Genomic DNA, 12391 nt, shown 5'->3' with positions numbered 1-12391 from the left:
GAGAGTTTTTGAGTGTTGATATCAATTTTTCTTTAAACATTTATTAGAAATCCCCTGTGAGCCACCTGGGGCTGGGCTTTTTTTTTTTTTTTTAATTCTCTATTTTAGTGAAAGATTTATTTAGATTTTCTGTTTCTTCTTTGTTAACTTTTGGAATTAGTATCTTTCTATTGTAGCTAGTTGTCTATTTTACCTTCAATATCTAGTTCATTGGCATATAACGCTCATAATATTCCCTTATAATCCTTCAGTACTGCTTTGTACCTCTTCACATCGTTTGTAGTGATTTTGGCAAATATATTTCTATATGTCAGAGGTCCAACAACACAATTATATATATATATTATTTTAAAAATTACTTGCCAAATCATTTAAGAGAATAAACAAAGAAGAAGTGTATATTTCTTATGTCTTGTATAACTACATAATCGCCTTTATCCATATTCGTGTGTGTGTGTGTGTGTGTAACTGAACTATTGTCTGGAGAAATTATCAGCCTGAAGAAATTCCTTTATTATTTCTTACATGTAGCTCTTATAGCAAAAAGTTCTATTAGTTTTTTTTTTCTATTTTAGGAATATTTTTATGTCTATTTAATGTTATAAGACTAGTATTGCTGATTGTAGAATTATTGGTTGTTTGTATTTTTTTTCTTTCAGTAATTTGAATATGTCATCTCGATGCCCCGTGGGCTGCTTCATTTCTAATATGAAGTGTCAATTTCCTTAAGATTGTTTTATAAGTGACGAGTCATTTTTCTCTTCTTTCAAAATTTTGTCTTTTGACTAGTCTTTCAGCGTTTTTACCATAGCTATAGCTAGGTGTGAATCTCTTTCTGTTTATTCTACTTAGATTTTGTTCAGCTTCTTGGATGTAAAGATTAACTTTTTTCAACAAATTAGGGAAGTACTTAACCCTTATTTTTTAAAGTCTATTTTTGCTCCTTTCTCTGCTAACAGTCTCATTTTACCAATGTTGGGACCCTTAATTATATCTCCATTTTTCTTAGGCTCTGTTAATTTTTCTTCATTAATTTTCTTTCTGTTTCTCAGATAGCTTAATTTCTGTCAGCTTGTGTTAATGTTCATGTATTCTTTATTTGTAGTTACCCTGAGGATTAAAAATAATATTCTAAAATTATAACACTCGATTTTGAAATGATACCAAATTAACTCAAAATGCATACAGTCTACTCTTAAACAGCTCTATCTCATTTTTATGTCGCTAATGTTACAAATATATCTTTATACGTTATGTATTCATTATCATATATTTATATTTATTTCTGTGTCTACCTTTAAATTATTTACAAATAAAGTAGAATTTCAAACCAAAATTATAGTAATACTGCTTTTTATATTTGCCACTGTATATATATTACCGGAGATCTTTATAGCTTCATATGGCTACAAGTTACTGTCTAGTGTATTTTTATTTCCAACATGAAAGTCTCTTTTGAGCATTTCTTAAGGACCACTTCTAATGACAGGCCTGTTTCCTTATTTTATTCTGTGTATGAGTTAAACTTTCCTGTTTCTCTGCATGCCTCATAATTTTTTTGAAAACTGGACATTTTAGATAGCACCTTGTGGAAATGCTGGATAACTGATTTCCCAAAGGCTGTTGTTGTTGTTTGTTTATTTTTTAATTGATTGGCGTACTAATTTATTGAGGTATATTATCTCCACATCCAATAAAAAGCCCTTAATATTGTTCCTAAGAAGGCTCAGCCTTGGGTGTGACCACAGTCACCATGGAATGGCAATGGCTTCATCAGGGTTCTCTTTGACTGTCTCTTTCACTGATTATGCACAGATGGTAGGCTGCACTTATTATGGACTGATTGCTCTATTGTTTTTAATAACACCCTAGGGGATAAATTATTTCACAGTTTGACACAATTAAATTTTGACTCCTTTGCAGTGATAATTTTTGTTTTGTTTTGTTTTGTTTTGTTTTGTTTTGTTTGTTTGTTTTTGTTTTGAGACAGAGTTTCACTCATGTTGCCCAGGCTGGAGTGCAATGGCGCGATCTCGGCTCTCTGCAACCTCAGCCTCCTGGGTTCAAGCAATTCTCCTATGTCAGCTTCTCGAGTAGCTGGGATTACAGGCACCTGCCACCATGCCTGGCTAATTTTTTGTATTTTTAGTAGAGATGGGGTTTCATCATGTTGGCCAGGCAGGTCTCGAACTCCTGGCCTCAAGTGATCTGCCAACTTCGGCCTCCCAAAGTGCTGGTATTACAATCGTGAGCCACCACAGCCGGCCTGTAGATATAATTTTTGCCATCAGTGTTTGATGATTGTTCTGATCCCAAAGGAGCTCTTTTTAGCTATCTCCTTTGGTGATTCTTCCCTTGAGGAGAAGAACCTTAGTGTTTCTCTTCTCCCTCAGCTATGTGTTGGCAGAAGCAAAATTCTAAGCTAGTGCTTCATGGAAGTTGGGGCTTCCTTTTTTGACCTGGAATTTCATTTTCCCCTGGAATTTCTTATATAGCTGAAAGGGGCAAAAAATGCTGAATTCTGCTCCCTCATGGAAGATATCATAACACTCAATTGCTAAATGGAGGGGGAGGGGGTCCTATGTCCTTAGCTGCACCTTCCTGGAGTGTGGCTTCCATCACAATGGGCTAGGAGCAGGAGGGAGGGTATAGGTTATAGTTCAAATGCAACAAATTCTCACTGCTGTTACTGAGTTTTAGTATTTTTTGAGTAATACTAAAATTTTTTAAATTATGTGGTTTTAAAAATAATTGTTACCAGTTATGCTTGTTTTCTTGGGAAATGGGTTCACTGTGTTTTGCACTGCCATTCCAAAAGTGAAACTTTAATTTTTTGGAATTCTTAAACTTATTTCAATTCACATAGATTTGGTCTTGATACATATTTCCTCATAAATTCTAACTGTGACATAATTTTAATGAAAAAATAGAAATTTTTTCAGTATGTATATTTTTAATTTTAAAACAATCTCAAATGTACAGAAAATTTGCAGGTATAGTATAAATACTATATTTCCAAACAAATTGATAATTCACTAACCTGTTATAGCCCTTTTAGTTTTCTCCATGTTTAAAAAAAATTCCCCAACAAAACCAAAATGCAATCATCAAAATCAAGAAATTAACATAGATGCTTCACTATCATGTAATCCTCAAACCACAATCAAATTTCAACAAGTGTCTCAATAATGTTTTTTAACACAAAAGGTACCATTTCAGAAGCTCATATTGTATTTGTTTCTCATGTCGGTTTAGACTCTTTGAGCTGGGAAGATTCATTTTGTGTTTCTTTTACTTTTATGCCTTTGACATTATGAAAAAATATAGGTAGTTATTTTGTACAGTGCTACTCAGTTTGGTTTTTTATTAGATTCCTGTCATGTATCTTTGGCGGTTGTATTACTTTTCTATTGCTGCATAACACATCAATACAAGCAATGGCTCGAAACAATGTACATTTATTTTCTTATAATTTCCATGGTTTCAAATTTTAGGCAAGGCTTACCTGCTCAGTGTCTCACCGGATTGAAATTGAGGTTTCAGGGCTATATTTTAAGCTCAGAGTTCTCTTCCAATTGCACTGGTTGTTGGCTGAACATATTTCCTTGCTGCTGTTAACCTGAACTCTTAAACTCCTGAAGGCTGCCTTTCGTAACTTGCCCATGACTCTTTCCATAACATGGTTTTTCAAGATTATCAGAAAAGCACCTATTGTTGCTTTGAGTCTCATCCCTAGACCTTTTTTTAAAGGTGTATTAGTTTGTTAGGGCTGCCATAGCAAAATATCATAGACTAATAGGCGTAATAAAAATTTATTTCTCATGGTCTTGGAAGCTAAAAGTCCAAGAGGAATTGTCAAGATTGGTTTCTTCTGATGCCTCTCTCCTTGGCTTACAGATGGCTACCTTCTCACTGTTTCATCAAACGGTCTTTTCTCTGTGCACAAATGCATCACTGGCATCTTTCTGTATGTCCTAATCCCTTTTCTTATAAGCATACCAATCCGGTTGGACTAGGGCCCAATTTTAATGGCCTCATTTATCTTAATTACCTTTTAAAAGTCCCTATTACTAAATACAGCCACATTCTGAGGTACTGGGGTTTCATACTTCAATATATGAATTCTGATAGGAAACAATTCAGCCAATAATACAATAATACAATAATTGGGTCAAACCCACAAAGAATAACCTTACTTTTATTACCTTAAAGCCAATGGATTTGTGACTTTAATTACACCTATAAAATTTCTTCACCTTGTTATACGATATAATCTAAATTTATTCAAGGGGGTGATATGCTATCATATATACAGGTTCTTTCCACAGTCGGGGAGGTATTGTATAAGGGAGTGATTCATTGAGGGTCGTGGTGGAATTCTGACTACCATAGCAAAAATAGCCCCAATGTAATGCTGCATTGTTCTCAATGGATGCACGATTGTTTAAACATTGAAAACCATGGGTAATGCCTGCAATACCTCCAATTACCTTCCAACAAAACAGACTTCATCTAGTTTTCTCTTTTCCCATATTTGCAAGTCTTGTCTCAGGAAAGTGAGAAACCTAACCCCCATTACCCTTAATATATACTTGATTAATCCCCTGGTATGTAACTATTTACCCATTACTACCACCACCTCTTCCTCTACACTGATACCTTTCTTACCCCTCTCAGGCTCCAACATCCTATATTCAGCTGCTTGCTTACTTGTTGGTGTGGATGCTCTTCTTACACTACTTTGGATCTGACACCAAGTGCCAGACCAGCCATTTGCATTCTAACTCTGGACACTGGCATCATAACTCTGCTTGAATTCTGACTTCCTCTGCTTCATGCACTCTTCCGGTACCTACCAGCACACATACACAGACACTTTTCTTACCCTGCTATATTAAATTTTGAAATAATACAATAATTTATTTCATTATATTTCAAAATAATTATAAATGTGGTCAGTTTTCTTTTTCCAGCCACACATACTTTTTTCTGGTTAAATATATTTGTTTTATTCATCTGACCTCCTATATGTGTAATAAAGTAGTATAGATAGTGGATTCTGTGAATAGATGTTTTCGTATATACTGACATTGTTTTATTTCTGTGGGGAAACCCCATGGCATAGTTGGGAAAAATAAACATGAACTTTTTGATAGACTGTACTTCAAATACCAACTCTACCACATTGAACAGTGGTAGCTGTTGATTAAGGATAACTTCTGTGTCACAAGAATATAGTTTTGGTGATTGAGAAACTAAAAAACTTTTTTGTTTGTTTCTCATAGATTATAAAGCAGTGTTTTTAACCTAATTTGAAATTATGAAAACCTAATAAAAGACATAGGCCCTTTTTCCCTCCAAATAATGCCTATCCATAAACACATGCTCATGCATACCCACGCAAACATACTTACACACACACACACACACACAGAGTTTCGCAGTTAGCAGAAAATTTAAAGGCTTTCAATCCCTCTAGTTTGAGAATCCTTGACTTATAGTTAACTGACTTACTGCTGCATCAAGGTAAAATTACCTCCACAAAATGGACCCAATAAAACCCGTAATGGCCACTCAACTGATCATCTCAAGTGCTGCAGGCCATTTACTTTTTTCTTTTTTCTTTTGCTCCTACAATCACAGATTAGCATGTAGATCAACGGACAAGTGCCTGCATCATCTTGAGGATATGCCAAACCAATGCAAGCCATATATATATTTATATACATATAGAATAAATTCCTGCACACTAATTGCCTGTGTATCTCAATAGCACACAACAGATGCCCTTTTCCCAAATTTACAGAATTTAAAAAGTAACAATTCTCTTCTTGATGTTTCACTTGATATATTTCAGATATTACCTGTTGATAACTGAGAGAATATTCTTGACAATTTTTGCAGATAGAGCTAAATAAACCAACTAGTTTACTCAAAATTATATAAAATGGTCTGTACAATCATTAATAAAAGCAGTTGATCTTGTCAGTATCTAAATAATTCATATATGTATTATATATAATATATATTATTTTGTATAACTGATATATATATAATATTTACATTTTACTTAATTGTGGACTTTTTATGGATAGTGTGAAAACTAGTGTGTCCCCAATTTTATCCAAATTTTGTAGACTTTGGTGAATTTTCCCCTTTTGTACAAAAAGGACATTTTATTCCTGAAATAAAGTCCCATATTTTATCCATTTCCTGTAACCAAGTATACCTGAAAATATTTGGGGAATTCTTATGTATCCCGAACATCCACCCTTTAGATCAACCAGCCAGCTTGCTGGAAGCTATATTGTTTCCTTCCCTGTAGATTCAAATAGTTGACATTTGCTTGTTTTGGTCAGCATGCATTCATTCTTCCTAATTCTTAGTAATAATATCCTGGGTTTCAGTAGGTATGCATCCCTGTCCAACATAGCTAATGCACTTGAAAGAAAGTAGACTCACCTGAGCTTTAGAAGAGGAATCAAACCAATCAGTAAATTTCATCCACTTTTCTCAGTGATTTGTTTGGGGATACAAAAGTTGCAATTTTAAATATGGCAGATAGGGAAGGTTTTACTGATGATGTGACATTTGGGCAAATATTTGAAGAAGATGAGACAATTAGTCATTGTAAGTATCTTGGAAAAGAGTCTTGCCTTTGGCACTCCCAAACCCCTTTACTCTACATTTTATTTTTTATATAACTTATGATCTTCTATCATGCTATATAATTTACTCATTAATGATATTTTTTGTTTGTCATACAATCTTTGTTCAAGTGTAGAAGCATGATGAAAGCACAGATATTTATTTACTTATACACTTCTAGTACTTAGAACAGTGTTTAATACATAATAGTGTTCAAAAATATAAGTTACATTAAGTCAGTAAGCAGTTAAAAATTGAGTACCAGCCGTAATAGCTCCTAGTATTCATTGACCGTGTCACTTCAACAGATATTCTCATGTAAACAGCCTCTTGCTTAATTCCCCAGCTAGATTATATGTTGCAGAGGCCCTAGGGATACTTTCTATTATTTCTTACGTATCTGTATGAAAGGTTCCAATTCGTGCTGTGGTTTTGACATAAGAAATGAATCAGTTTTTCCCCACGCCTCCTTTCAATATTTTCAGAATTCACTCAGGTAGAAACAAACAAACAACTAATTCTGAGTATATCAACCTTCTCCATTATTCGGCAAAGCATCCATTATGGAGTATGATTTTCATTTTCACTTGCGTAATATAAAACTCATTAAAGCATCATGTGTTTGTGTGTGTGTCTATACATGAATTTTCCCAAAATAAAAAGCATTCTTACCAAAAGAAGGATCAGAAAGCTACTGGTAATTTTAAAAGCATAGATTGTCTCCACATCTAAGCTTCACAGTTTGCATATTTCAGACAAGACTATTATATTACCTTTTAGAATGCTCTACTAAGAATAAATTACATGAAAAATATTTTTTGGAATACATTATTTGTCAAAGTGTAATGCACACCTATGAATGAATGTACACATACATATGCACATTCACAAACACACACATGCTTATATTTAACTACTTTTATTATAAAAAGCTGTCATATTAGTTTTCTACTGTTGCTGTATCAAGTTACTACTAATTTAGCAGCTTAAAGCATCACAATTTTATCTGACAGTTCCATAGGTCAGAAGTCCAGGTACAGTGTGTCCCAGTTGGATCCTTTGCTTAGAGTCTCTCAGACCAAAATCCAGGTGTCAGCTAGAACGTACTCATTTCTGGAAGCTCTAAGGAATAATTTGCTTCCAAGATCATTCAATTTGTTTTACAGAATTTGGTTCCTTGCAGCTATGGGGCTGAAGTCTCTGTTTCCTTTCTGATGTCTGCTGGGAGCCTATCTTGGCTCCTTAAGGCCACCGATACTCTTCATCATGCAGATTCCTCCATAATCAAAGCAGTAACGTTGGATTCTTGTTCGTGCTTTGAAACTCTCTAGCTTTCCATTTTACTGCAACTTTGTCCAGAGAGAGTTATCTGATTTTAAGGGTTCATTTTGGCCCATCCACATAATCCAGCATAATCTTCTCATTTTAAGACCACTGAATAATAACTTTAATTATATCTACAAAGTTTGTTTTTCCATATAACTTAATATATTCACAGACTCCAGGAATTCATCCATGATTATCTTTGGGGGCACACTCTGCTTAACACACTTCCCAAGCCCAATTTCAGAGTCCCTGCCTTAAATTTTCACCTCTTACCCTGGTACACTTACATCTGGTACTTGAGAATAAGAAGAAACATTCCATTTTAATAATCAAAGATTTCGTATATCTTAAATGCTATTGGAGCCCAAATGAACAGTAATTATTCTTGGATTTTTTGCAGAATTGTTATAGAATGTTAGTCAAAAGCAACTGTACTTTGAGCCTTCTTAGTAGCCCTTCTCCAGCATTAGCTGTTGAAATAAAAGTGAACCAAGTGTAGCATTATGCATACACAATCTGTTTTAGTTAAAGAAAAATAACTGTGATTCTGAAAAATCTGGATTTATAAATTGGAGGTTTTTTTTTTTTTTTTGAGACGGAGTGTCTCTCACTCTGTCGCCCTGGTTGGAGTGCAGTATCACGATCTCGGCTCACTGCAAGCTCTGCCTCCCGGGTTCACGCCATTCTCCTGCCTCAGCCTCCTGAGTAGCTGGGACTACAGGTGCCCGCCACCACACCCGGCTAATTTTTTTGTATTTTTAGTAGAGACGGGGTTTCACCGTGTTAGCCAGGATGGTCTTGATCTCCTGACCTCGTGATCCGCCCACCTTGGTCTCCCAAAGTGCTGGGATTACAGACATGAGCCACTGCGCCCAGCCAAATTGGAGTATCTCATAGTTAATATTATATTTTATTATCAGGGAAAAACAACTTTACTTAACACTTTAAACTGATTTTTTAAATACATTTTCCATTTTTTTTGTACTATGCCTTTTCTGATTATGCTTTGCTTCTTTTTAATGTTTTTAGCTAAACCTCTCTTTTTAGAACATACTGTACAAATTTGTTTGGAAACCAGTTTTAAATACTATAATCTGATAGAATGGAGAAATTTTTTCAGGACAATAATTTTAAATGCTATGACTAGCTTGATGAATGAATTATACATAAGCAGCTGATATTTGGAGAAGGGATACTAAAGTGACAAATAGAAAAGTGAATATTGGCCTGGCATGGTGGCTCATGCCTGTAATCCCAGCACTTTGGGAAGCCGAGGTAGGTGGATCATGAGGTCAGGAGTTTGAGACCAACTTGGCCAACATGGTGAAACCCCGTCTCTACTAAAGACACAAAAAATTAGCCGGGCATGGTGGCATGTATGTGCCTGTAATCCCAACTACTTGGGAGGCGGAGGCAGGGGAATCATTTGAACCCGGGAGGTGGAGGTTGCAGTGAGCAGAGATCGTGCCATTGCACTCCAGCCTGGGCCACAGGGTGATACTCCGTCTCAAAACAAAACAAAACAAAACAAACAAACAAAAAAAAACGAAAGAAAGAAAAGTGAATATTGACTTTGTTTTTGATTAAAAATTGTCTCCCATTGAATAGGTAAGTATAAGAAACCAGTTGTTTGGAGAGAAGCAATGACATTTCATCTTGCTTCAGTTTGAAATGTTTACAATACACTTAAGTTGGGTGTTATTAAATTCAGAAGCAAAGACACAGAGGACCCCAAACTACCTGCATCATCATCACTTGGGACAGTTCATAAAAATGTAGATTTAGAATCCAGTTCACAACATGAGCTTGAACTGTGAATTTGCATAATTAATAATCTCTAAAGATTGATTCATAAGACTCAAAGTACAATTTTTACGAATTTATTTAAAATGACTATATTTGTTGTTAGATGAGGTGAAAAATTGTAAAGGTTTTTCATGATTGTGATATAGAGTAGTTAATTTTCATCCTAGATTTTAGTCTTTTATATTTTAATTTTATTTTGTTCCTAGATATTTTCTAATGAATTCAACTGCCTGAATCCCCTGAAAAAACAAACAAACAAACAAAAACAAACGGTAATTCAGAAGTTCTATAAAAATATTAAGTACTCTTTCAAAATATTAAATTCCTGGTAAACAAATATCATTCTAACTTTACTTTTACTGTATTTCTAAACCTTGAAACATTGTTTACTAAGATATAATACTATTATATGTTGCTTAGTGCTTTCAATTCTAACCAAGATGAAGTAATAGGGATTGGATTTTCTCTCCCAACCAAAATGACTATAACATTACAAAATATATCAAACAACAATTTTCAGTCATTGGACATCAGTAACGGAAAGTGGTATACCTAAGAAATGTGGCAAAAATGAGGCATTTACTAAGACTGGTTGATTTACTGCCTGAAGAAAGCCTTTAGATCACAGAGCAAGGAGGTGAAATTCACAGAAACTAGTGATCTCTGTAAATTATGGAGAAACAATTAGTATTTGAGGAAGAAAACAAACTAGAGTTTGCAGAACAGAATTCCAGGAATGAGATAGCAACAGTGGAGGAGAGTTCTGGATATCTGCAGAAGGCCCCTTGAGTATGCATACAGAGAAATTCCCAGAGTCTAGTCAAGCAATCACATAGAAGAATTAGAACAATTTTGAGAACCCACACAAGGTCAGGAATACTTCCTGGTTTAAATAGCTAGTCATTAAAAACCCACAAGATTCACATGTCAATAAGTAGAGTGTTCATAAAGGGTTTTGACCCGTAGTGGGTAAACCTAGCTGTAGATTAAATGTTACTATCATCTATCCTAGTAAACTGAAAAGGAAGACCCCAATGTAACAAACTGTTTTTTAAAGGAACTTAACTGCATCACAGAACAAAACTTGAGGCTATTCATAGGTATGTAAAAATATCTAACACCTACAAATGTAAAAGTCACAATGTCCAATATCCAATCAAAGATTTTTAGGTATGCAAAGAAAGAATCAAATATAAACCATAATAATGAGAAATAGCAAATCAATTGAAATTGACCCAGAATGGGTTCAGTAATAGAATTAGTAAATCAGGGCATTAAAATAGTTATAATAATTGTGTTCCATATTTTTAAGAAAGTATAATGAAAATTAAGTATATTAATAAATAGAATTAAAAACCAAATGACCAATTCAATAGATGCAGCAAGAATATTTGATAAAATCTAGCATCCCTTTATGATAAAAGACCCTCAACAAACTAGGTGAAGGGACTATCTCAAATTAATAAAGTCCATATATGGCAAACCCAGAGCCAATATCACACTGAATGGGGAAAAGCTGAAAGCATTACCCTTGGTAACTGCAAAAAGACAAGGATGCCCACTTTTACCACCTCTATTCATCGTAATACTGGAAGTCCTAGCCAAAGCAATCAGGCAAAAGGAAGAAATAAAGGGCATCCAAATTGGAAAAAAGGAAGTCAAACTATCACTGTTCACTGACGATATGATCATGTACCTAGAAAAAGAGGAAGTCAAACTGTCACTGTTCACTGATTATATGATCGAATACCTAGAAAACTCTAAAGATTCATCTAAAAGACTCTTAGATCTGATAAATGAATTCAGTAAAGTTTCAATTTACAAAATCAATGTGCACAAATTAGTGGCATTAATACAAACTAATGACCAAGCTCAGAAACAAATCGAGAACTTAATTCCTTTTACAAAAGCTGAAAAAAATTAAATACCTAGAAACAAACTTAACCAAGGAGATGAAGGACTGATAAAGGAAATCACAGATGACACAAACAAATGGAAACACATCCTATGTTCATGGATTGGAAGAATCAATATTGTGAAAATAACCATACTGCCCAAGGCAATCTACAGATTCAATGCGATTCCCATTAAAACACCAACATTTTTCCAATAATTCAAAAAACAATCATAAAATTCATATTAAACCAAAAAATAGTTTGAATACCTAAAGACTTATTCTTTAGCCATAGCAAAAAGAACAAATCTGGAGGCATTGCATTACCAAACTTCAAGTTGTAACACAAGGCAATAGTTATCAAGACAGCATGGTATTGATATAAAAGTAGGTACATAGACCAATGGAACAGAATATTCAGAAATAGTTCCAAATATGTACAGCCAACTACGTAATCTTTGATAAAGCATACGAAAACATATATTGGTGAAAGGACATCCTATTTAATAAATGTTGCTGGGCAAACTGACAAGCCACATATAGAAGAATGAAACTGGATCCTCATCTCTCACCTTATGCAAAAATTAACTCAAGATGGATCGAAGACTTAAATGTAAGACCGGAAACCATAAGAATTCTAGAAAATAACATTGGAAAAACTCTTCTGGACCTTGGCCTAGGCAAAGAATTCATGACTAAAACCCCATTATCATGACT

Source organism: Pan troglodytes, chromosome X (assembly GCF_028858775.2).
Source record: "Pan troglodytes isolate AG18354 chromosome X, NHGRI_mPanTro3-v2.0_pri, whole genome shotgun sequence".
NCBI lineage: Eukaryota > Metazoa > Chordata > Mammalia > Primates > Hominidae > Pan > Pan troglodytes.
Note: the sequence above shows the minus strand (reverse complement) of the source record.